General features: G+C 45.1%; 1 protein-coding gene across 5 annotated transcripts in view; it reads left to right on the top strand.

The window, feature by feature from the left end:
- Window positions 1–26,421, top strand: part of ZNF652 (zinc finger protein 652) — a 292,555-nt gene that overhangs the window by 586 nt on the left and 265,548 nt on the right. The window contains exon 2 of one of the 5 annotated variants that reach the window (XM_069237790.1): window positions 12,254–12,451. The exons of 3 other annotated variants lie outside the window; for them this stretch is intronic. The gene's annotated coding sequence lies outside the window, so the exon portion shown is untranslated. Of the gene's footprint in view, window positions 1–11,855; window positions 12,452–26,421 lie in introns of those variants that run through there. One more of the 5 variants, XM_069237789.1, reaches the window with a different exon arrangement.

Genomic DNA, 26,421 nt, shown 5'->3' with positions numbered 1-26,421 from the left:
CTCCTGCTTCCTTGTATCGGCCTTCCAGTGTCATGCTCACTTTCGTGTTTCCAACGTGTCTGCTGCCTACATCAGGTGTATCCCAGGTTTACCTATGTCCATATCTTTGTCTCCATCCACTATAGCTGCTTAACTCTTTCAACTGTGCTCCTGGCCTCGATAGTCGTGTCTTCGCCCCTTGTCTCATGTACTTGTCAAGTGGCTCATGTCTATGTCAGACGTTTCTGGCCAAACCAACCAGTAGACGTTCTCTTGTGTTCTTGTTTTGCGTTTTATTTTTTTCTCATTTTCCTGTTCTTCACCCCATGTGCTTCTGCCCATCTGATGGACAGTATTTCGTAACCTGCTACCAAACTTGGCATCTCTTCTACTATCACGGCAATCATTTATTGCCATCCCACGCATCTCCTCTTTCCTAATTGTACTCAGCCCTGCCTAGCTGCCACGTTTTCACGTTGATGGATAATGTTGCAGTTGCTAGTGGCAGAGATTAATTCAAGCATTCCATCCGTCACCTTGTTGTTTTTGCATTTGCCATCCTCAGTGTGCCAGATATGTCCTGATGTGGGCCCTGGGCTCACTGTGCTACTGGGACCACACTATACCTGGTTGAAGGGCCCTAACTGGGCAAAACTGATTCTAGGTTACTTGTGTTCCAGTTCAGGGCGGACCTGGTCTGGCAATTCAGGTGGGACTGTTCCCACAAGCAGCAGGGTCAAGACTGATTTGCACATGGCTGGATCCAAACTGAGGTGTCACAGTGGGCAAAAAAAAACCAAAACACCATTTTGGGATGCAGCCTAAGTGATTGCCAGGGGGTGAGATTAATTCAAGCATTTCATCCATCACCTTGATGTTTTCACCTCTAGCATCTCTACACCCAGAGAAAGTAGTTTAAGATAGGTAGGCCTGCTAGATTAATTTTGCATTACTCTTGTGACGCAAAATTATTGAAAATATGTGATTGCGTACGTTTGCATAATTTAGAATAATTTGGGGCAAAATGCCAATCGCAAAAGCACAGGATCAGAGTGCGAGCAAGTGGCTCACGACAAGCTACTGCTATAGATGTTCTGTTGCATTTAGCTCTATTTTCATAGTGCATAATACATGATAGGGTCCATTTTGGATTCTAGAATGCATTTTGCGCTAAGAAGTTACGTGCCTCATATTCTCTCATGTAATTATGCTACAGCAATTTAAGTGAGTTGTGCCCACCCCTGATGACTGCTGTAAAAAACACATCAGATGGCATCTGAAAATGGAGTGGGTAGTGCAGGGCTGGAGGCCTGATTTGGTTATGGTGACAAGCTATATGCACTGAGTAAAGTTATGTCCAGTGCCACAGGTCTGATCAGCATATCATGAAAAGTCATGACAAAGTCAGTATTGCTTATGTTATTTATTGGGAAATCATTTTTGAAGTCTACTTTAATGGTGGGTTGTAATTGTATTGCACTGTATGGCGTAGACCGGTATTTGTTATATGCATCTCACAGATTACCATTGTAGGTAAGGGATTTGGTGTTGGCCACCCATTCTTACAAACCCTGTTTTTTCACTGTGATAATTCTTTTTAGTCCCATTGAGAGGGGTTGTACATTAGTATGGAAACTGTATTTTTCTGCATAATTGTAATTTTATATCGATATGCATGATGGCTAGTTTATGTGCACCTGAGTAGGCCTGTGTTGGTTAAATCAGAGGTAATGTCTACAGGCTATCAATTTATTGGGGTAATTCTGATTGTGAAAACATGTAAAAGGCAAAAGGCTGTTAAGGACAGCTTGTCACTGCACTGTTCTAAACCCTGTAAGCAGGTATTATGTTGCATCTAATCTCACAGTTAACTGTGGTAGACAAGGGTGTTGGTGACCCTCCCAAGCAAACCTTAGGGATTGGAGATGTGCACTTCGATAATCCTTATTAACCTCTGTTTGGGAGTTTGTGTTCTTGACAACTCTATTTTTGAACATATTAATTTCATTACAACATACCAGATGGTAGCCTTGTGGGAAAGCCTCTGCTCAATACAAGAGGGCTGAGTTGGTTATGATGACAAGACAACGATACAGGCTATAGGCCTGCTTGATTCATTAGAAAATGGTATGCATGCTATCATAGTCATCCGTTTGTTATTAAGTCACATCAAAGGCAGTTGGTCTGATGTATTTACTATGGAACACCTATGTTAAAGGCAATAGTCCTTTAAGGATGAATTGTTTTTGCACTACAATTAAAGCCTGCAGTCAGGTATTTTGTTACATGAAGTTGCACAGATTATGTTTGTAGGAAAGCGTTTGGATGTTAACTCTATAGATAAAACCCTAAAGGTAGAGCATTTGGACAATGATAATTCTTGCTAGAAACTCTTCAGAAGGCCTGAAAGACCTAGGTGTCTGCAAGGATCTTCTAATGAAAAGAATGAATGCAGTCCTATAGAAATGTACAGGGCATTTGGGTCAGCCCTCTTCTGCCATTTGTATGTCTGTCATTTCCTCTGCATGGGGAAATGATTCAGTCATCATTGGTTCTCTTGCCCTGTGAATGACGTCATTTTCTAATCACATGCACATCCAACTGAAAATGAGAGCACATCCATGTCAGGGCTGGTTTGTCATTTTCAGTGTCTTCCTTTTTATAGGTCCCCTTTTATTTCTTAGTGTCTTCTCTTTTTATGTTAGTGTTCTTAAAGATACTACAGCTCTCTAGGCGGTGCTAACAAGTTGTTTGCTGGTCTCATTTTATCAGCAGTCTGCTGCATCCAATGTGGCCAGTGCCTCTAAATCAGGTGCCCAATATAGAATGATGTTGTCCATAGTGTATCATTGTTTTACCATTCCAAGATGGCAAACACATTGGTCTAACCATGATAGCCATGCTGGATTTTTAAATAACAATAGGCTATGTATAATACCACTGCAATGCAGACACTTTCTGCTATGTTTAGTATGGTCATTGGACGCATATGCCTTCTATTTTTAGTCTGCAGCATGTGTTTTTTTTTTTTTTTTTTTTTTTTTTTTTCTACTTGTTTTCTTTGAATTTATCTTCCATATGTATTTGAGTTTGTGTGTGTTTAACTTTTTTTGTGTCCGTGTGTAAATGTCGCTGATCTTTCTTTTGTATCTAGTTATATATAACCTACAGGCAGGTTTAGGCTTTAGGCAAGGCTTATTGGCTTTACCAGGGCTTTGCTATTTTTAATATGTTGCTAAATTGTTCTGCTGTGATCATCATTGCCAACTGTCAATAAAACCTTTATTCTTCCCGTGCTCATTTTTTGTAGGTGTTACTTTTTTCTTTGTGTTTAAATGCTCCACCAGGCTCTTTTTCAGCTGACACCCTCATGTACTTCCTCGTTGTCTGTTTTCTTCCCACCCCATCCATGCTTGGCCCCGCCACCTCACCCTTCTTCCTCTGATGCTTGTTCCAACCCACCTATCATGAGGCCTTCCTGGGTCCAAGTCTGTTCTCAATTTTAGCTGAGTTTATTGCACGTTTTAGCTGACTTAACTTTTAGCAGTGAGATTGTTCACATTTAGGCTCGCACGGTATTATTTCAAGAATAAATACATTGTACATGTTGCTTGCTTTTAGTTAGGCTTTCTTTACATATAATCTGTACACAGTGTTCAAGACTAGGAACACAGTACCTAATGGGGGAAGAAACCACTAGACACCAGGGATTATTATTTTTTTTTGCATCAGTTTCACGCAAGGGGAGTGATTCCCTAGGCAAGGGTCGTTCCCCTAGGGGCAAATTTATTTTAGGCGATTTCTGCTTCCCTTGGGGCAGATCAGCCTATCCCTATTAGGCCGATCTGCCCCCAGGGGGCAAGGGTCACTCCCCATGGGGGGCACATTACTGTTTGCCATATCTGCCCCCCCCCCACCCCCTGGGCAGATCAGCCTATTTTTTGGTAGGCCCATCTGCCCCCAAGTGCGTCAGAAAGCCCACCAGGGAAGAATTATTATTATTTTTTTCCCAAAATAAGAGGGTCGGGGTATGGCCATACACCCACCCCAAATAAATGGGGCCAAAGTTGTTCTGCCCACCGGTGGGCAGATAGGGCAATTACCCCAGATCCACTCCCCATGGGGGCAGAAAGCATACTAGACGCCAGGGAACTAAAAAAAAAAAAATAATAATAGTGGGGTGGTGGCTACCAACCAGTATGGGCCTGGTTAAGCCCCCACCCCAGCTGAAGGGGGTAACAGTCTTTCAGCTCTCCCCCGCACACTAAAACATCTTATCCCATGGCAAGCAAGAGGATGTTTGATTATTTTGGGTTTTGGTTTTACATGTGGGCCACAAGAGCTTGGCTAACTCTGAAAATCGTCCCACTTGGAATGGTGAGGGCTGCACTTTTTGGAATTTGGGACGCTGCCATGTAGAAAAATTCACAAGACCTAGACACATCTGAAAAGTGAACACCTGGGTGATTCCAGGGTGGTATGCTTCACATGCACCCCGCACCATTTTCTTACCCACAATGCCCTGCAAACCTCCAACTTTGCTGGAAATCAAACATTTTCCCCACATTTTTGTGATGGAACCTTCTGGAATCTGCATGAATCCACAACATTCCTACCACCCAGCATTGTCTCATCTATACCGCTAAACATTCTGCTGCACTTGCCATCCTAAAAATGTTTTTTTTCAAGCTGCCTTTTTGGACCCGCTTTGGTTCCCCCCTCAATTTCGATATGTTTTTGGCTCTTCCCTGTCACGGGCACTTGGCCCACCTACACAAATAAGATATCATTTTTACCGGGAGACTGAGGGGAATGTTGGGTGGTGGGAAATTTGTCCCGTTGCGGTGATCCCACACAGAAATGTGGGGGAAATGTACATTTAAAAAAAAAAATATTTATTTGTTTTTAAGCTAAATTTGAGGTTTGCTGAGCATTCTAGGTAAGAAAACATTGGGGGATCCACGCAAGTCACACCTCCCTGGACTCCCTTGGGTGTCTAGTTAAAAAAATTTCTGGGTTTGGTAGGTTTCCCGCAGGGGTGTGGATTTTTAAAAAATATCTACTTGTCCATGGGACGGTTGCTTCTTAAATCTGCTTGTCCTGTAAAAAGATCTTCTTGTGCCATGTAGTGCGGTGGCAAATTATGGCAGCAATCTCATTATGTAAGAGCTCTGATAATAGCCTCTCTGATTATGCCAGGGCTACTACCATAGTAGGGCTTTAATACTTGGAGTTTCAATCCCTACTGTAGCAATTTCCGTATTTTGCCACCTTTCTGCAGATCTCCATACTGGGGCTGGAGTAAGCAATAGTTCCGGGGGCTGGAATACCTTGGAGACTGCAAACCTACTAACTTGCATGTTTAAAGGATTTTCACCAGCTTTTCTCTAATCTTTTCCCATAATAAGAAAGGTTTAAATTTACTCCTGACAATGGCAGAATTAAAACTTCCTCCAGGGTTGGGGAAAAAGAGGTTGGAGGGAAAATGAACTTGCAAACACTCAATAGATTTTCACATCGGCAAATCTACACATGCATATTTGCCCATGCTAAAATACAGTTCACTAATATTTTATAGGGGTACGATTTCCTGGTATGCTTCTCACGAAAGCCATTAATTCAAAGACATATACCATGGGTGCACTCTCTCTTGCTTACAAGCTTCTACAAACATTTGCATCTAACCAGAGAGCATTCTGGGAGCATTATACTTAGCCTCATATTGTTAAACTTTTCAAACGTGTGCACACTTTTTTTTTTTTTTTTGTACTGGAACCACTGTCAGTAGTGCAGTGTGACCTTAAAACATTTATTTACAGCGCTCACCCTAATCTTAAAGGCTTTCAATTAATGAACCGTAAATACAAGTTCAAACAGCATTAACTTTTGGACGCCCAATACCTCAACTGCAGACAGTTCCCCTCTCTGTAAACTGGCAGCCAAAGGGTTTGTCCTGCAGAGGGTTGGGCCTACGTGTCCTAAGGACAAAATAAACATGAAAACTTGTTGCCCTTGACCCCAAACCAGATGTTGGCGATAGGAATTCCGCATCCCTGTTTCCCTAGATGGCTGCTGAGCCAGGACCAAATACGCGGGTGTGTTCCTCACCCCATCTTGGATTCTCCTAGTTTTAAAAAATGCACAGGTTTGATAGGTTTCCTTAGGTGCCGGCTGAGCAAGAGGCCAAAATCCACAGCTAGGGACTTTCCCAAAAATCTGCTCTGTTTTCTTTGGGAAAATGTGATGTGTCCATGTTGTGTTTTGGGGCATTTCCTGTTGCGGGCGCTAGGCCTACCCCCACAAGTGAGGTACCATGTTTATCGTGAGACAGGGTTGGGGGGTCGCTGTGAGGAAGGAAATTTGTGGCTTCTCTCAGAATCCAGAAAAGTGAGGAAAAAGCAACATTTTGAGGTTTGCAAAGGATTCTGGGTAACATGACCTGGTGAGAGCCCCACTGAGTTTTCCAAAAATGCACAGGTTTGGTAGGTTTCCCTAGGTGGCAGCTGAGCTAAAGACCAAAATCCACAGCTAGGCACTTTGCAAAAAACACGTCAGATTTCAATGTAAAAAATGTGATGTGTCCATGTTGCGTTTCCTGTTGCGAGCATTAGGCCTACTCACACAAGTGAGGTACCATTTTTATCGGGAGACTTAGGGGAACACAGAATAGCAAAACAAGTGTTCTTGCCCCTTGTCTGTCTTTACATTTTTTTCCTTCCAAATGTAAGACGGTGTGTAAAAAAGACATCTATTCGAGAAATGCCCTGTAATTCACTTGCTAGTATGGGCACCCTGAAATTCAGAGAATTGCAAATAACCACTGCTTCGCAACACCTTATCTTGTACCCACTTTGGAAACACAAAGGTTTTCTTGATAACTATTTTTCACTCGTTATATTTCAGCAAATAAATTGCTGTATACCTGGAATAGAATGAAAACCCATTGCAAGGTGCAGCTCATTTATTGGCTCTGGGTACCTAGGGTTCTTGATCAACCTACAAGCCCTATATAGCCCCGCAACCAGAAGAGTCCAGCAGACGTAACAGTATATTGTTTTTAAAAATCTGACATTGCAGGAAAAAGTTAAAGTAAAACATTGAGCAAAATGGTTGTGTTTTTATTGTAGTTTTTTTTTTTTTTTTTTACCTCAATTTCGGTGTATATATATATATATATTTTTTTTTTCAGCTGTTATTTTCTGTTGGAAAACCTTGTAGGATCTACACAAATTACGTCTTGCTGAATTCAGAATTTTGTCTACTTTTCAGAAATGTTTAGCTTTCTGGGATCCAGCATTGGTTTCACACCCATTTCTGTCACTAACTGGAAGGAGGCTGAAACCACAAAAAGTAGTAAAAATGGGGTATGTCCCAGTAAAATGCCAAAATTGTTTTGAAAAAATGTGGTTTTCTGCTTCAAGTCTGCCTGTTCCGGAAAGCTGGGAAGCTGGTGATGTTAGCACCGCAAACCCTTTGTTGATGCCATTTTCAGAGAAACAACCACAAGCCACCTTCTGCAGCCCTTTTATCCCATTTTTTAAATTTTATTAAAAAAAAATATGAATTTTTCACTGTATTTTGGCAAATTTATTGGTCTCCGTCCGGGGGACCCATAAAGCCTGGGTACCTCAAAGATCCCTAGGATGTTGTCAAAAAGGAAGCAAATTTGGCGTGGGTAGATTATGTGGACAAAAAGTTACGAGGGCCTAAGCGTGAACTGCCCCAAATAGCCCACCAAAAAAGGCTTGGCACCTGAGGGGAAAAGGCCTGGCAGCAAAGGGGTTAAATTAATTTGTGGCATTCTCATATTGGTCGGACCAGACTCTCTGGATGTGACGTCTGAGTATTAGTGTCCCAAGCACTACAGAAGCTGCACAGCAGTTGCATATCTGGCTGCAGTTCAAGCCTCTTTTTGCTATTAGCCTAGAATATAATTTTGTGACTCTGCCTAATCTGGTAATTGAAAGAAGGAAATTCGTCATGCACATGATTCTATTGAGCAGTATGTGGCAACTTGCAAATTGTTGTGGCAAAATTCAAATACTAGGATGTGGGTCTTTGTTACACTAATGAAAGTGAGGCAAGACAGCAAGCATGAAGGAACCCCACACTAGAGCAAACTATTCCATTACGGAAAGGCATTGAGTAGTTCCTGCAGGTTTCAAGGGTGCCCGTCAATAAGAGCAGGAATAAACTTCTTGACAGCAGTTAATATGCTTGTCAAAGATGAGAGGTCATTGAATGAGTGAAACAAAGAACCCGAATGTTAAAGTGAAAATCATGTACCAAGTGTGGTTTTAACCATTGTGAGTTGTGTAAGCTTTTGTTCTGCATTGGGTAACAAGTATAATGTGTGTGGGTGCAAATGGCACTTTAGTAGTATGTATAGTAATAAATGCAGTCAGTGTATATGGTAGAGTCCACAGAGGAAAATTAGCAAAACTTAAACTTAATAGTGAAGAATAAGTGCAAGATTGATAAGCCAATGTACTTTGTCAGTAATAGAAACATCAAATGTATGGTGAGTTGAGGGTCACTAATTTCCATCATTGATAGAGCTATAGTTAATTAATGGTCTGTCGTCCGCTTAAGATAATGGGACATAAATCCATGATCACATTAAAGTATTGCATTTTCTTAGATGGATGCTTTTGGACAACATAGCTTTTAGGAGAGGAGTCACACATAGCAAGGTGTATGGAGTCGAAGATGGTGACAGTATCATTGGCACTCAGCACTTAAAGGCATTGCACCTCAAGTTTAGTTTGTACTCCTTTCCAAAAGTCTCTCAGTTGAAGTGCAAATTTTATCTAACGCCATTTTAAATAATTTCAAATAAGGCGATGAACTAGGCAAACTGAATGTGAATGTGAATACCACAGCAATCAAACTTAAAAGTTAGGGATATTCCCTTATCAGCAAGAAAAGAGGCTAGTGCCATATTATGTAATGTGTGTCAGAATGGAATTATTGAACCCATTGAATCCTTGTTCTGAGTATACTCTGTGGTTGTGGCAAGGAAGAAGTGTAGTGGGATAAGGTTATGTGCTGATCTCCTCACTTTAAACAAACATTTTGATTGATTGCCAAAGATGCACAGTGCTTATATCTTCAGCTCATTAGATCTTGAGTTGATATCAACAGATGGAACTGTTAAAACCTGTAAAGTACCTAAACTTATCACACCTGAGGGAGCTTTCCATTTCAGGAGTATGCCCCTTGGGTTGGCATCAGCAGCAGCCATTTTTCAGCAATGTATGCTTCAGTTGTTGGGAAACGTCCATGGTATCACCATGTTCCAAGACAATATCTTAGTATTAGGATCCATTGAGTGGTACATGATATTGCCCTAACTGAAGCATTGAGAATTTTATGGGACAAAGGATTCACTTTTGAAGAAGGAGGTATTATTAGGAAGGCACAAAAGGAGTATACTGGACATGTGATTATCTATTAGGGATTATACCTGAAACCGACCTTGATGGATGCATAACTAAAGCCACTGCACCATTTAATACAGAGCAGCTGCTGTATTTCTTAGGTGCGTGTAAGTATTATGCCAGATTTATTCATACGTTTGCAACCTAAAAGTGGGATATTCAGGCCTCAAATTCCAATCGCTATGGCAAGCCATATTTTATCAAGTCGCGCTATTTTAGGACCTACTCGACCATTCTAGCAAGTTGACAAAGAACAGGTGTTCTGGTCAGTCAGGAAGTGAAGAAGGTCTTTTAATCATATACTTGTCACATTTGCGGTGTTGAGAGACAGAGGTCAAAGTCAGTTTGTCATACAATTAATTTTCCTTCTGACTGCAGAGTTCCAGGATTTTGTTAGTTTTTCCGTAATGCATAACATTTAAATAACTAAGTCAACTGTGGAAATATTTCAAAATATATTTCAGTAGTTGTGAAAGCCCATTGTTTGTACTTCTGTGTGATATAAAATTATTTTAATAGGACGAAACAGATCAGAACACTTTACTTGATGATGTGCAAAGAATAAATGTTTTCTGAAACCTGATTCTCACAGATTTGTTAATACTTTATATAATTTTATTAGTAATCTTGCGAGCTAGTGTCAAGGTATTTGGACATTTCGTGGAAATTATGTCATTGTGCGACAATATCATGCTTTAGTAATATATTTATTAAAAAGGAGGGTTTAAGCATAAACTTAGAAACACTCCTGCCCTGCCAACAATGCTATTAGTAAAGTAATAGGAAAGAAATTGACCATATGTCCCCTATATATTGGCTACATTATTTCTATGCATGAAGCAAACATTTAGCCCTTTTAATCAAACAGAGTGTTTTTTTTCTTCTTTTTGTCCAGCAGCTGAGCACAAATATGTGAAGGTACACTCTTATGAGAGAATGAAGAAAAAGGTGACCGTAAAGTAAATTATTTGCCTAGGGTCACACAATTGAGACCCATTTACGGGTCTAGTACAATACAGTTATGGGCGAGTATATTATTTAAGTTACTCGACCTGAAGGTCTAGTAGCATTTGTTTTTTTTGTAATGATCTTTCGAGGCCTGACATTAAAACATTTGCATAAAAGAATGTTATGTTTCAATGGAGTGCTAACACGCAAAGGTGTTTTTGAAGAAATGGAATGGAATATTGCATCTGCAAGAGTATTGCATTGTTTCAATTCATTTGACAGTGTGTGATAACTGTCAATGCCTGCCAGTATTGCATATGGGGGCAGTACTTTGAAGGTACTGTTTAGTAAACTGTGGCTTTTACATCTTGTACATTGGCTAAGACCAGCAGAATGGAATTATTCGGTTATTGAACAGGGCACGCTAACGTACCTAAGCCGCAGACAATTTCTGCCACTTTATATGTGTAATAGTTTCTTACTTCAAGCTAATAATAAGCCATTAGTCCATATTAATGGTTCAGTGTGATTAACTATGTTGGTGTTGCATATCAACAAATTTTAGTTTGATGTCTACAGCGTTCCTGGACACACATGTTCTGATTGCTTTCCTCCAGGCTAATATCCGAGGAGGAAAATTGTGTGGCACAGGAGGAGTCTGAGTGGAGACTGTCCAGTACCAAATGCTACCTGCATTGCCAATTTTGCACCACAGGCAGTACTCGTCAGCAAACTATGCCATTCAAAGGCCCATCATATCCACAGTACTGAAATGGCAATCCTACTACCAGACAAAAGCCACACATAAAATTAAACAGCACCACCCAACTTCCACCACACACATACTACCAGCCACTGTGAGTAGTGGTGCATTGATCTGTTATTCCTGCCTTGCCAGTCTGCCTTTTAGCTGCACAAGATCCTATTGAAAACAAGCCTTGGATAAGCTAATGAATTTTTCACTGAGTCCTGGCTAATGTACAGATGCCAGGGGAACTTTCACTAAGGCCTCCTGTAGGAGCCTGCTTAGGTTCTGTAATACTTATCTGTTATGCACTCGCATCGCTAAATCCAGTTCGTTCTGGAGTGGGAGGGGCATAATTGAATAATTTCTGTAGGCGCATTCTTTATATGATGTGAGCATATCCACTTTTAAAAAGTGAAGTAAACATGAGGCAGACTTTATTTTTTTATTTAAGTTCTCCAGAGAACACTTCCATAAAGACTAAAGGGCTTGGCGGACAGATTACTCTGTCAAAACGAGGTGCAAGTCCCGCCCACGATCTGTGCAGTGCATTTATTGTAATTAACTTGTAGTGCGAAAGACTGAACATCTGCCAGCGTCTTCTATTCTCCTGAGGTTCCCCCCCCCCCCGAAGGGAGTGTATTGTAGCGTGCTTCCAGTCAACCAGGACGGTGGCTGTGTTGATAGAGTTATTGAGTACAGAGGTTAGAGCTGTGTTGATGGGAACTAATCATATGGTGAAGATGTAGTGTGGGCAGGGGTCTGATGGTGGTCCTGAGTGGAGGGAGCATGTGGTTGCAGGGGTTTCTGCCTTGGAGATGATGGGGCAGGTTGTTTTGCGTGATGCTGGGGCTTGTGTTGATGGATCAGAGGGCTGCGAGATTGGATGGATACGTCTGGGAGTTTAATTTGTAGATGTTACTGATCTTGTTGCTGAAATAGTTGAAGATCTGATGGAGAGGCCCTGCGATGGGGTAGCATTTGTGAAGCTGGCAACAGGGGTGGTGACATTCTTCACAACAGAAGATTTATTTAGTGTTGTTTTCGATGCATTAAATCAGTGCTGATTACATGCTGGGTCTGATCTACTGATGGTAGAACCTGAGGGGTGAATTTTTTTTTTTTTTTCTCTTTTCCCCAGGTGCCAAGACTGACATTTGGTGAGTCTTAGTTCTTCTGTGTACCAACTGCTTGCCGCCTGGCCCTGGTAGTGGTTATGAGCACAGCCAGGACGTCAGCGCAGGAGGTGATCCAGGTGTCAAAGTTGGTGATGGATTATGCAAGGCATTGTGGTGTTATGGCTTGCAGGCTTGGAACGCTACGCTTCTTGTTTCTTCAGGTATCCTATTCCAGTTAAAATGGGTGCTTTTTGGAGGGTGCTCTTCCGTACTGGTGCGGGATGAGAAGGTCGAAATGAATGAATGAATGAATGAATGAAGGCTTGGCTGGCCTAAGTTAGGTTGGGTGGGCTTGTCCACTATGATGTTGGTGAAAATGGGCTCCTGGATCTGTCTGGGGGCATGGTTGGTGTCCTTTACTCTTTGAGTGAGCCAGAGTGTGGTCAGACCCCCCACCCCCTGCATACCTATGCCCTATGTGCGATGGTTATGCTCAGACATGAGTTCAGTGGTCACTTTTCCCTAGGACTCAAGCTACACTTGAATGAAGAGGCCCAAATAGACTGAAACCAGTCATAAATTGCTTGTGTTATTGAGAAGGAGCCTGACTTGGCAGATTGCACAGGACTATTCCTGTTGGTGAACGATCAAGACTGATTTACATATGGTTCATTCCTCTCTGAGGTGGCCTGGTGGGACAAAGAACAATGGACTGAAGTGCACCCAGAGTAATTAGCAGCTACATATAATTCATGCATTTCCACCTCAGCTACATCTACAGCAATAATTCCATGAAGGAAAAGATAGCACTTGTGAGAACCGTGCATTTAGCACTTGGAAAAATCTGCTGCCTTTCGACCAACGGGTCCAGGTCATCTCGGGTCCAGGTCACAGATGTGAATTTTCCTTCCGGGAATTATTGCTTTGAAAATAAATCTCCAAACCAAACAATACCCTTTAACGTTTAGAGTGCCACATAAAAAATGCAAAAAAAAGTAGTAGGACATTTATAGGGGGATAGCAACTCCTTTTCATAATGCACTTTAAAACACCGATAACACTCTAAATCTGCTCACCTCAAATATCCGTTTTACTAGCAGAGTTTTTAAGCATAGGAATAGCACAGTGTCATCCATGATAAGCTAGAAAAGCGACAAAGCCTTTCACATTTTTTCACCAGTCTTTAAGCATAGGATCGGCAAGTACCTCCCACTCCAAGATGATTTAAAAAAAAAAAAAGACACGTCTTTTACCATTCCAGTATTCGAGCTTTGGATTGGTAAAATACCATCCAAGCTAACCTGAAATGAATAAGAGCAGCTTTTGACATATCTTGCTCTATCATTAGAGCTCAGAAGAGAAGCGCAGCTTTATCCCAGACACACTGGAGAACCCAATACAAGTCCAAACAAGTGGCCTTCCAGGCTAAGAGTGACACGTAATTTATGCTAAAAAGGAAGTAAGGAACCCTGCGTAGTTTCCAAGCTTTAGGAGGAGAGCATGTCACTTCTATGGGACATTCTGCAATACTATGGACACTCTAAATCTGTTTACTTCAAATATCTGTTTTTTCTAGCTGGGTTGTTAGCACAAGTTTAGGACCGTGCCCTCCACCCTGAGCTAGAAAAGTGACCACTCCAAACCTGTAATACAGTACTTGGAATGGCAGTGTTTGTTCCTTTTGTAATGTCCTCCTAGCACACCCCTTCTGCGATGTCCTCCCAGCACATCCCTCTCAGCAAAGCCTAGACATTTCTGAGCTTAATTGATTCTGTGCTAGCCTCCGTTAAGTCAGCAACCTCCTACAACCCTTGAAAAGTCCACCTCTTTCTTACTGCTGTGGTCTGTGCCCACTGCAAGCCCCTCCATCCCCAGCCTCCACCTTATATAAGCAAGAAAGGGCTGCTTTTGCACTGACCGTACTCTGGTGCCATCTTGAATATAATGCTGTGTCTTGGGGTTCTCTTCTCAGGACGGTCTTATTCATAGGCACTGGATCGCTTTGCTACAGTTGAGTGATGCTCCATCAGTTTCCCCACTGGCTAGGGCCCCATGGCGGAACAACACTCCGGAGCAGAGTGGGGCCCCCTTAAAGCATACAATGAGGCCATTGTGCATAAAACTCTGCTGTGCACAATGCCTTTGTCTTGGCATGCCTTATCAGCGTTAGGTGTTATAGACTGCTGCTGCGCAAATGCCAATTATCTGGAAATGGATCAGTCGCATAACCCTAGTTCAAATGGCACTAATCTCTGGTTGGATGCTTAGTTTAACTATTACCATGTATACAGTGCTTTAAATGGAAATCAAGAAGTTCGGGTAATCACTATTTAGAATACCTTTTTGCTCCCAAGAAGTGCTGGTACTCCCGCATAAAATGTATTGCAACAATGCTTGCAAGTGCAGGTACTCTCCCTTTCAAATGAGATGTGTAGGTACTCACTACAGAATAGTACCTGTCCATTTAAGGCACTGCCTGTATAGCAGCCAACTAGTATTCTAATGACGCTGTGGCCACTCTTATTCAGAATCTTCACCACTAAACACTATCCAGAATTATGCTGCTCTTCCCAGCCTTACATTTAAAGGCTCCGCATTTAATGAAAAATAGACTAGTGTTAATGCTGTCTTGGGGAGGCAGTAATACTCTTAAAATAAGTTGCCCCACCACACACAGCAATCGAGTCAGAATTTGAAAGCCCATTTTACAGTTTATATAAGTGTTCTTTGGAAGCAAATAAGCCTCTTCCTTGACACACAAGTGCTTGATACTCCCTTACTTAAATGTTAAAGAAGTATTTGTTCAGTGTGAGAACGGTTTTTCGATTTACATGTATTTTCACACAGGGCAAGAAAATGGATTTGAACATTTCTATTATTTTCATTCATTTGTAATGGTGTGGAATTTGATAAAATATCTATTTTTCTTACACGGTGCTTTAGAAATCACTTATCCTGTCATAATGAAAAACACTTCTACTTAGTGAAATACATATATACTTTTGCTAGCAATTTATGGCATTATACTCATTATTTCAGAGCTCCAATAAAAGTCTCTCAAATTATACCTGGACACATACTAGGTCAGAGTTTGGAATCTAGCAAGGCCCAGCTTAAGGTGTTTTTCCGACTGCACAAGACTCTGAGCACCCAAGGATTCTCCATAAATTGAGTATTCACAAATGCAGAGGCTCTTTTTGTGAATGAGCTCTGTTTAGGCCTACTTTCTGTTGGCAGAGCTCTGAATATGCACTTTCTCTTAGTATGCCTCTGTTATGATTATATCCGATTTGAGACTGTATCTAAGCCTTCCTGTTTCTGTTTGTTGTGAATTAAGTGGTTTTAAATCTGTAGCTATTCGTATTTACTTTTTTTTTCAAATTGACTTGTAATGGAGTAGTTATTGAAAGTTGAGTTTAGGCATTTTAGGACCGTATCATGACACAAAATGTACGAGTTACAACATGAGCTGCAGATACCATAGTTCGAAAACACCAATCGGTGATTGTCTCTTGTTTCTAATCCATGCTGTTTCAAGCTTGAATTCATAGACCTCTTGAGCTATTGTAGGCAGCTCTGTTTCTGACAAGCTGATGTATGAACTGCTTTGAGGCCTTCTATCGGAGGGAACATAGCTACTTGCAGGTATGCTTATAATACCATCAAGAAGTAAAACATTAGGAGTGTTGCTTGCAGTGCTTTGAGAGACCTTTGAATTTTGGAGGCATCTGTATACGCAGTGATATCCTGTAGCACTATACCGCTTGCCTCTAGAATCCGGGGACAGATCAGGCTCAGGACCCAAACTTTCTTGCCCTCCGGGTACCTGATCAACATAGTCTTCTGGCCATTCTACTCATTAATCACCTCTTGGCTCACTTGAAGATTATCCCACGTTTTATTCATGAGCTGGGCCATCAGCCTCTCTAGGCCCCAGACATAATCCACCACTTCATGGCCAGATTACGTAGGGTTACCCTCCTTGACCAGGGGACCTCGGACAGGATGCCCAAAAAGAAGCTCAAAGGAACTGAACCCTGCTTTCTGTGGTATCTCCCTGTAAGCAAACAAAAGGGATGTCAAGAGGCAATCCCACTTCCCCGTGAGAATCAGTGTACCCATTATACTTTTTTGTGTGTTATTGAAATGTTCCATCAAATCATTGGTCCAGGGGTGGTGTGCTGTGTTTGACTAGTAAGAGCTTTGAGACCCTCACAGGTGAGTAGTGCGCTTTACAAATTCCTTGATTAAGCCACACCCACTTTGTCCCCCATTGCCTTCTTATAATAGGATATGAAGGATATGAAGGCCCTCATTATGATGTCGGCGGTAAGTCCCTCTTACCGCCGTGCTGACTGCTGCCAACATGCCGCCTCCGTGGCGGTTTACCGGTACCCATATTATGACACACACATAGCATTCCGTCACTATACAGACACACACACACACACGCGCACACGTCCGTGAGCCCAAAGGTCCGTGATAAACTGGCGGTACCAAAACCCACACCATTACGCCAACAGAACTACGCCCACAGCATTATGACCCGTGAATCACCATGGCAGACATTCAACCGCGCTAAACCATTGGCATTACATAAGGCCACGCTCAAAATACACACACATACGAAACTACACCACATTGGACAATTTGAATAACGCACCCCTGACACCCATACACACACCACACCCACACCACTATAAAACACACATCTATTACCCTCAACGCTTTACGACTTTGCGACTTTGCCACTAGAGAGAGATACAGCAAGAGCACTCACTCAAGGAGAGCCACAGAACACCATCACCCATACACCACTCACGCCCCTCACAGCACGCACCCCAACACATCACCCCATGCACCCACACACACACACCACTCACACAGCACCACAAAGACACCCCAGATTCTCAGAATAGGAGATAAGGGTCATGGTGGAGGAAATCATCTGGGTAGAGCCATAGCTATTCGGATCACAGGTGCAGCAGACATCCATTGCTAGGAAGATGGAGCTATGGCTGAGAATCGTAGACCGGGTCAACGCCGTGGGACAGCACCCAAGAACAAGGGATGACATCAGGAAGAGGTGAAATGGCCTACGGGGAAAGGTGCATTCCGTGGTTGCAAGACACCAGATAGCAGTACAGAGGACTGGCAGTGGACCCCCACCTCCTCCCCCACAACTAACAATATGGGAGGAGCAAGTCTTGGCAATACTGCGTCCTGAGGGCCTGGCAGGAGCAGCAGGAGGACTGGACTCTGGTAAGTCATATTACTATCACCCCCCAACCTGCATGACATCACATTCCCTCACCCTCCCTCCTATCACCACATACACCCCACCATCACAACCCACCCCTCCCACTACCAAGCCCTGCTTGCAACACCAATGCATGGATACCCATCACAGACCTGCATGGACACCCATCGTCAAAGCATGCACACTTGAGACAATCACATATTCAACCAAATAACCACTCAGACAAGCCTAAGCTGCCAGGGCAACCACAACCTTACAGGGCAACACACCCATGCACAAGATGTCACACGCAGAAACAGTAACACTGCATTTACATCTTCACAGGTCCCCCACCCAACGTCACCGGAGAGGAGGTGCCAGCAACATCCAGTCCCCCCCCCCCCCCCCCCCACAGAAGAGTCCTACAGTGATGACACCAGCACTGCACGCCCAGATCAGGATGATGAACCTGGCCCATCGGGGATCTCCGGACAGTCTGTTACCCAGGCACAGTCCCATAACCACAGAGCCTCCCCCCTCAGGAAACACCAGCACAGTACCCACTCAGTGGGCCCATATCTCTGTCCTCAGGACATGTCAATCAGCAGTCTGTCCACCACTACAGGGACCCGAGGCCACACCACAAACAAAGGATGATCAGGGACCTGGGGGTCACTGGCAGTGGGTACACGGTTCAGGGGACTGAGGCAGAGGACAACATGGAAGCTGGGAGGACTGTTGTGCGACAGGGGGAGGACAGGCCCAGGGAATCATATCTCTGAGGCACTCGCCAACATCCTGGGAGCATACCACCATTCCCAGGAGACGATGGGCCAGATACTGGACAAGTTGCAGGAGACCCAGCGGCCGCAGGAGGGACAGTACCTGGGGGATCGGGGAGGACCTGAGGGACATCCACACCACCCTGGTCACAATTGCAGGTGTTCTGGCAGACATGGCCAACACCATGAGGGAGGCAGTGGCACACTAACGGGCCCCTGACACTAGCCAAAACGATGAACAACCCTCCACCTCTGCTGACGGTAGGTGACTGGAGGCCCTGCCATAGGAACAACAGGCCACCAGCACTCTACCCCCTGCAGAAGGAGAACTACCCAGCAAACGGTCCCTGCGATCCAGTCAGAAGCCAGAGAATATTGCTAAGACCCCGCCAGGAAATACGACTCTCCTGATTGTCACCCTTGTGTCCCACTCTGTCACCCTGTCCACCTTCACCTGCCATTGCTGTACTTCCTATGCCCCCTTGGACAATGCACCTGTGATACAAATAGACTGAAACTCTAACCTGGACTTTCTTCCATCATCACCCAGGCCTATAGCAATACCCCCTCCACTTATTAGCACATAAATAAACATCCTTGTAAAAAAAAAAAAAGTATTTAGTCTGTCAAGTGATTGAACTATGTATTTGTTTAACAATCTGTAGACATTGCAATTCAACTGTAAATTAATGTATACATAGGTATGACCTGTAGTTGGCTGCAGTCAATACACCAGGAGCCAGAGTGGGGCACAGATACCTGTAAATAGACATGTCAAAGGGTACAGTAAGTGGCCGTAGTAGTGGGAATATCAGCCTACCAGTGAAAATTTACAATTCAAAACTGCAATGGAAGGTGAAGTTAGTGTCTTACCTGTGTGTCCCTGGAAGTACTGTTGTATGATTGCTGTTCTAATGTCCTCATCCTCATCCTCTGCCTCATCTTCGTCATTGTCCACAGGCTCCACCGCTGCCACACGCCCATCTCCAGCCTCATCCTCCTGCAGAAAAGGCACCTGGCGACATAAGTCAAGGTTGTGCAACATGCTACATGCCACGATGATCTGGCACACTTTCTTGGGTGAGTAGCACAGGGAACCACCTGTTAGATGGAGGCACCGTAACCTGGCCTTCAGGAGGCCCAAGGTTCGCTGTATAATTCTTCTCGTTCGCCCATGTGCCTCATTGTAACGTTCCTCTGCCCTTGTCCTGGGATTCCTCACTGGGGTCAGTAGCCATGAGAGGTTGGGGTACCCAGAGTCACCTACAAATACTGAGGGATACCTGTTAGCCAGACACTAACCGTTAGGGCCAACCCCATACCCCAACATATACTGGGTGGGGACCATGGGCTCACTTATTAGTCACACCCTGTGCCTCTGGAGTTGAGCCATCACATGGGATGCTGCTATTCCTCAGGATAATGGCATCATGTACAGACACAGGATACTTTTCATTGACCTGGGAAATGTACTGCACCGCCAGGCACACTATCTGCACATTCATAGAGTGAAAGCTCTTTCGATTTCTGGACACCTCTTCATTTTTCCAGGAGGGGACAAATGCAATATGTGTACCATCAATTGCCCCAATGATGTTGGGGATATGTCAGATTGCATAGAAGTCAGCTTTCACTGTGCCCAAATCCTTCACCTGGGGGAAAATAATGTAGCTGCACATGTGTTTCATCAGGACAAACAACACTCTGGTCAGCACTATTGAGTACATTGGCTGAGACATTCCAGCTGCCAAGCCCACTGCCACTTTGAAGGAGCCACTTGCCAAGAAATGGAGCACAGATAGGACTTGCACAAGAGGGGGGATCCCAGTGGGGTGACGTATAGCAGATATTAGGTCAGGCTCCAATTGGGCACACAGTTCTTGGATTGTGGCCCTGTCAAGTCTGTAGGGAAGGATAATGTGCCTGTCCTCCATTGTTGCCAAGTCCACCAGGGGTCGGTACACGGGGGGGGGTGTCTCAATCTCCTATTCATCCACAGCAGTTGCAGTCTATGTGGCAAAATGGTGAGCAGCTAATCAGTATCTCATATTTCTAAACTCCACACCTCATTGCATGTTGTGATTGTAACAGTATATTGTTGGATATGTCCAAATGGTGCTTGTGTACTGTGATGCAGTTAGGACAGGCAGATGCCATTGCGGGGGGAGGGAAGAGAGGCCATCGCACCTGTGTGGATAGACAGGTGGAAATGAGGTAATGCCGCTGACGTTGTGCGCCGTTGCATGAGGCGGTCCAGTACTGCCGAACAACTCCTCATTGGTTGTCTTTGGTCCCTGTGGGTTACAGTAGCCAATGGTGAGGTGCGTACCGTCACCGCTGGCGTACCACCGCAGATGTGACCACCATTTTCTATCTGTTCTCTCACTTGCTACCTGACCTTCAACAGGAGGGGTCCTACACTGCATGTGCTGCTATGACCTGTGTCTGAATCGGGCCATGGCTCGTGTCACTGGGGAAAGGGCCACTGCCTTCACAGCTGCGGAGTTGGAGAGACTGGTGGATGGGGTCCTACCCCAGTACCAAATGCTGTATAGGCCTCCAGACCAACAGGTTAGTACACTGTGAGCACGATGCATGGGGCATGAATGAATGGAGTGCTATGTGTGAGGGCCTCGTGTAAGGTGGGGGGGGGGGGGGTTTAGTGGAAGGGTCCTGGACAGTGTGCTGCATGTATGGTGGGCAATGTATGTACGTAAGGGGATGGGAAAGATATGGTGGGCCATTAGTGTAACAGGCCTGACGGTATGACTGATGCCCTTTTTCTAGGTGTATTTCCTCTGCAGGTCAGCGCCCATCAGAAAAAGGGTATATGGCGTGCCATTGCCAAGGATATGTCGACCCTGGGGGTCTACGGCAGGCGGAGTACCCACTGTCGCAAACGGTGGGAGGACCTCAGTCTCTAGGCAAGGAAGACGACAGGTGGGGATGGCCTTCCAAAGAGGAAGGGGTGCCCCTCAGACCAGCATGCACCCAAGACAACACACGAGTGGCTCAGGCAAACACAAGCACCACACATCATTCCACAGGCACTCACACAAACACCATCCAGATACAGACACACCAACATCCACTGCCTCCACTGTGTCGCCCTCCACCTAGCGGTCAACCTCCCACCTGCATGCACTACATCCACACCCACTGCCTCCATGACCATCACACCTATCCCTACTCGCTCCTCACTTGCAGTCACCACCCCCACATCCATGCACACGTCCCCTGTGTCCTCTCCCACTGTCTGTCTTTCCCCCCACCTCTTCAAGGTACACAAACACAAGCACTCAAACACACAACAGCCATCCACCTCACAACAGCATCCAGCCCATGCACCTGCACCCGCACCCAAACACTGCAGACTGACTCCTCCCTCTTCCTCCACTCCCAAACCTTCACACTCTTCCCGCCCCAGTGTCCTAAGAAGCTTTTCCTCTCCGCCATTGACCTCTTCCTTAGCCCACCCCCCTGTCCTTCACGTTGGGCTATGGTGGGCAGGACCCAGGCTAGCACCTCAGCCACCCAGCCACTGCCACAGTAGTTTTGGCAGCTACTGCAGGTGTGAGAGGCTCCAAGGAAACACCCATCAGCACTGGCAGTGTGCCTGCACTAGCTGCCAAGGGGAAGGGCAAGGATGTACTGCCAGCTGCCAGGGGAAGGGCAAGGATGCGCCACCAGCTTACAAGGGGAAGTGAAAGGAGACCCCACCAGCTTACAAGGGGACGGGCAAGGAAGCACCACCAGCTGGCAAGGAAGCACCACCAGCTGGCAAGGAGGCACCACCAGATGGCAAGGGCAAAGGCCCTGCCCCGCAGGCAGGAAGGACAGGAGGCCTGGTGCTTTGACTGAATCTGAGCCCCCAACACCAGCCATGGTGCTTCAGCCGTCCGAGGCTGCAGGGGAAGGGCTGGAGCCTACCCACCACCACTGCCTGCGCCGCCACCAGCACCACTACCAGCAGCAGCAGCCCCAGTGGTTAGCCATCCGAGGCTGCAGGGGAAGGGCTGGAGCTTCCCTCCCCCACCACCACTGCCTGCACTGCCACCACTGAGCAGCCGTCGTGTGGGTCTGACACTCAGGTGAGTGACTGTGACCTTGCACTCCCCAAGTGCTGCATCACAGGGCACAAAGCCCACTCCAGAACCAGTGGAAGAAGCCATCCACTCGCCCCCTTCTTGCCAGGATGAAGCACACTGGGCACAAAGCCCCCTCCAGAACCAGTGGGGAAGCCATCCACTTGAGAGATTGTGGCCTTGCACTCCCCAGGACCAAGCAGTGGGCAAACCACCCACTAGAGAGGTTGTGGCTTTGCACTCCCCAGGACATCGCACAGGGTATGTTGCCCCCTCAAGTACAAGTGGTGTACCATCTTCCGGCTGAGGTGTGATTTGATATTTGGGGACGTATTTCTAGTATTTTATCTTATTATACTCGCTCCAATCAATTCCTTTTGTCCTTGCTTTATTCCTGAGGGGCATGGGGTGGATGTGTAATGTTGCATCTGTGTGTATGCTGTTGGGAGTGGGGTGTGTGTGTGTGTGTGTGTGTGTGTGTGTGTGTGTGTGTGTGTGTGTGTGTGTGTGTGTGTGTGTGTGTGTGTGTGTGTGTGTGTGTGTGTGTGTGTGTGTGTGTGTGTGTGTGTGTGTGTGTGTGTGTGTGTGTGTGTGTGTGTGTGTGTGTGTGTGTGTGTGTGTGTGTGTGTGCCACTCCCCCTTCCCCCCTGTGTGCTAGGTGGCAATACTGTGGTAGTCGTCATCGCCGGCGGTGGTATTCCTGGTGTAGGAGGAGGAGGTACACCAGAATGGGGAACACCTGCAGTTCGGGCTCCATGGCAGCGTGGGTCTTCTCTGAATCTCCAGAGGTGAGTCCTTTGCCTTATGTGTACTGTTTCTGCTGTGCTTTTGATGTCGTTGGTACCGCCCCGGAAAAGGTGGCAGGTAGGCCTCTTGTAATACTGTGGGCATTACATTGTGTTCTGCCTGGCTGTTGGCGGTTACTGCCTCAGTGCTTGTTGCTACCGCCGTGGCGGTCGGTGTCTTAAAGTGGCTGTCTGTGTGGGCGGTTTCCGCCGTGGTCCTGATTCCATTTTTTTTTTTACCGCCAGGCTTGTTGGCGGTATTACCGCCGCTTTATCACCGACCTCCAAGGTTGTAATTGAGGGTCTTAGTTTGTTCCTCTGCCTAAAACCACGGTCTGGGGGAAACTCATCCCTATTTGCCTCCTCAAGGCCACCACCTCAGTGTACCTGGAGGCATGATCCACCACAACACGAACGACTTGTTGCCTGAGGATGAAAGAGAGTTAAATGGACTAACTATATCAATACTAACCCACTCAAATGGTAAACCTGCCATAGATAGGGGAACCAGAAGTGCCTTGGTTTGGCTACTAGAGTTGCTTACTCTGCAGGAATCCATCTTCTCGAAATACCTTTTTGCTTTCTGACTATTCCGGTGGATATATGTTCCTGAGCAGTCTTTTCAACGGCCCACAAATATAGGACACTTCATCTGTTCTTTAAAAAGTTCCTCCTGGGATTGTCCGCATGCCGCATCTGGCTCCTGCAGCTCTAGCAGGGGCTCAAACTCCAACACCATGTCCACTTCTGGACACTCGCCCTCCTCTCTAACTGGAGCGGGAGGTACAGACACCAGGATAGGTGTCTTCTCAGGATCTGCCCTTGTTCTGGCCTACTTCTTGCTGGTCTCTCGTCCTCTAGCGGTGTCCCCACTTCACTGGTAAGTTGGTTTATGGTCTGTGGCCTGGTGAACACATCTGATGAAATCCAGATCATATAGGCCTCAGGCCCAGTTACTGGTCAGGATTCAACAAGATTATTACCCGGAAAGCACCCAATGCCCTGCTTCCCTCACACCTCAACTTTCACCATAGCCTTCTTACCATTCACTTATATTCCACTCTGGCAAATGGGTACTCTAGGTCATCATCACGGACTACAAGACTCAAGATTATCACCTTTTGGAGCAAGGGATGATATCAGGTTTGAGATAATTCTGTTAAACCATAGTCCTGTGGTAACAACATCTCAATGCAGGAGTCTTCCTTTCATTGATACCTTCCACTCTTATGTAGCCCTTTCGAGTTTGAATGAATATGCTTAAGGGCCTCTGGGTCTAGTTCCCAGATATCCCTGGTGATTAAGTTAAACTCAGTTGAGCCTTTGTTTATGGTTGTCCCCATTGAAAGCGCACACTCTAGCTTGGGCGCTGTGGGCCCACCATCCTTCAATGGGCAGTCCTCTGTTGTGTCCATCCTGGTGACACCTAGAGCATTTTGCTATTTTGGGAGTGAATTAAACCTTTTCCTGTCCATTCCCTTTCTGTTGCTGACTAGGTACTCCGTTACTTTTAGACATCAGTCCTGGCTGAAAGCCTTAGGAACTATTCTGGCTCAGGATGCTGGTAGTTGTTCTCTCCCTTGGGCTTGGAACTGTGGTGCTCTGTTCCCTTTTTCACTCTATTGGTAAAGCAGTTATCTGCCAACACTGCAAGTCTTTCTGAACCTTTCTCAGTAAGGTCAGAAAAGTACTGAACAGGTTAGAGCACTTTTCCTTGAGATGCTCTGCAATCACTTCTTGATTTTCAGACTGCTAATCATTTACTTTCTTCCTTCTCAAGTATTTTAGTTATGCACTGTGTCAAGGATCCAATTCTCAAACTGATTTCCATCTGCCTTTTTGTTCTGGGGGAACCTTCATAAGTACAGGGCCAACTTCAACCCAAACCATCTAATCATAGCATTCTTCATGCTCTCAAGTGTCAGATTGTCAACCTCAGGCATTCTTTCAATGGCCCTAGTCCATTCCATAGGGAGATGACTCCAAGTTGCTGCCTTCCACTGATCATTTAGATTGTGCGCTTTACATGCAAGCTAACAAGAACACGTTCAGCTGGGAATATCCGTGCCTGGGACATACAGTGTATCCATTCCTTTGGTGCCTTGGTGGTGATTTCCTGTGGTTTGGATGAGCACTCACTTTCCCCAGAGCCAAGCACTTTCTCTGTGGATAACCCGAGCTTATCTATCTCTAGGGCTATGCACTACTTCTCCAGTTCCCTATCTCATTTTCTCCTGCCTCTCCTTTGCTGGCCTCTACCTCTTCTTCTCCATCCAAGCCCAAATCTTATCTATCTCGTTGCTGCTCCTCATTTGCCTTCCTGAGCATCCTTATCTTCATAGTCTGAAATGTCCTTGTCTTCTCCTCTGCTGAATACAAAGGAGGGGAATCCAGAGGCAGAGGAAAGTTAACTCTAGAGATAGTGGAAAAAGTAGGCCTATAAGCAGGCATAGTGGAAATGCTAGAGGAAAGCCTACACTGAAGTAGTTTGAAGGCCTGTGGCAACAGGGATCTCTGTTTTTTAACTCCTCACTGGTGCTGCATTGGCCCCGCCCTCAAATGCTTTTCTAATGTAGCTAATCACCTAAGAAAATCTTCCCTGTCCCTACACCTTGGGACCTTCCACCCCCTTTCAACAGACATTTGCTTTAATTAATCTATAGTTAGGTCCTTCAATTATGATCGCTCTCCTTTTCATCGGCCATTTTATATATAGCTTATGGATATCTTTTGAAGTTATCATCGGGTGTCAGTGTCTGCAGAGTCTGTCGTCCAGGGATCCATAACCACTTGCCCACCAATGTGATGGCCAGTTTTCTGGGACACCTGTGGGAACTGGGGAGAGGTGTTGGGACGCCAGTTGCATCAGTTGTAGTTGTTCACTGCTAGTGTTTTAAGGACACAGTATTACTGGACCTCATACTGGATAACCACGTACTCCTTACTAGTCAAAACTTGATCCTCTCAAATTAGTGAGATAGAGAGTACAAGACACAGTAAAGGAGAACAGAAGAGTTAGACATTTAGAATACAGTTACACCATAATACCAGGTGAGATCACTGTGCAGTCAGTGCTTTACTTAAGGTACTTCATAAATACACATAAGAAAAATATACCACACATAAAACTACAATAAGACCATGAAAACCATGTCTATATGACCCTCTGGATCAGAGTTCTGACCCCATACAGTGTTAGGCGCCCAAATGCTTTGCACTATAAAAATAACATTGCATTATACAGACCGTTTTGAACAGGGTTACTCTTCAAAGCTAAAGCATTGGTGCCAATAATGTTGT

Source organism: Pleurodeles waltl, chromosome 6 (assembly GCF_031143425.1).
Source record: "Pleurodeles waltl isolate 20211129_DDA chromosome 6, aPleWal1.hap1.20221129, whole genome shotgun sequence".
Taxonomy (NCBI): domain Eukaryota; kingdom Metazoa; phylum Chordata; class Amphibia; order Caudata; family Salamandridae; genus Pleurodeles; species Pleurodeles waltl.
Note: the sequence above shows the minus strand (reverse complement) of the source record. Positions and strands in the feature narration are given on the sequence as shown.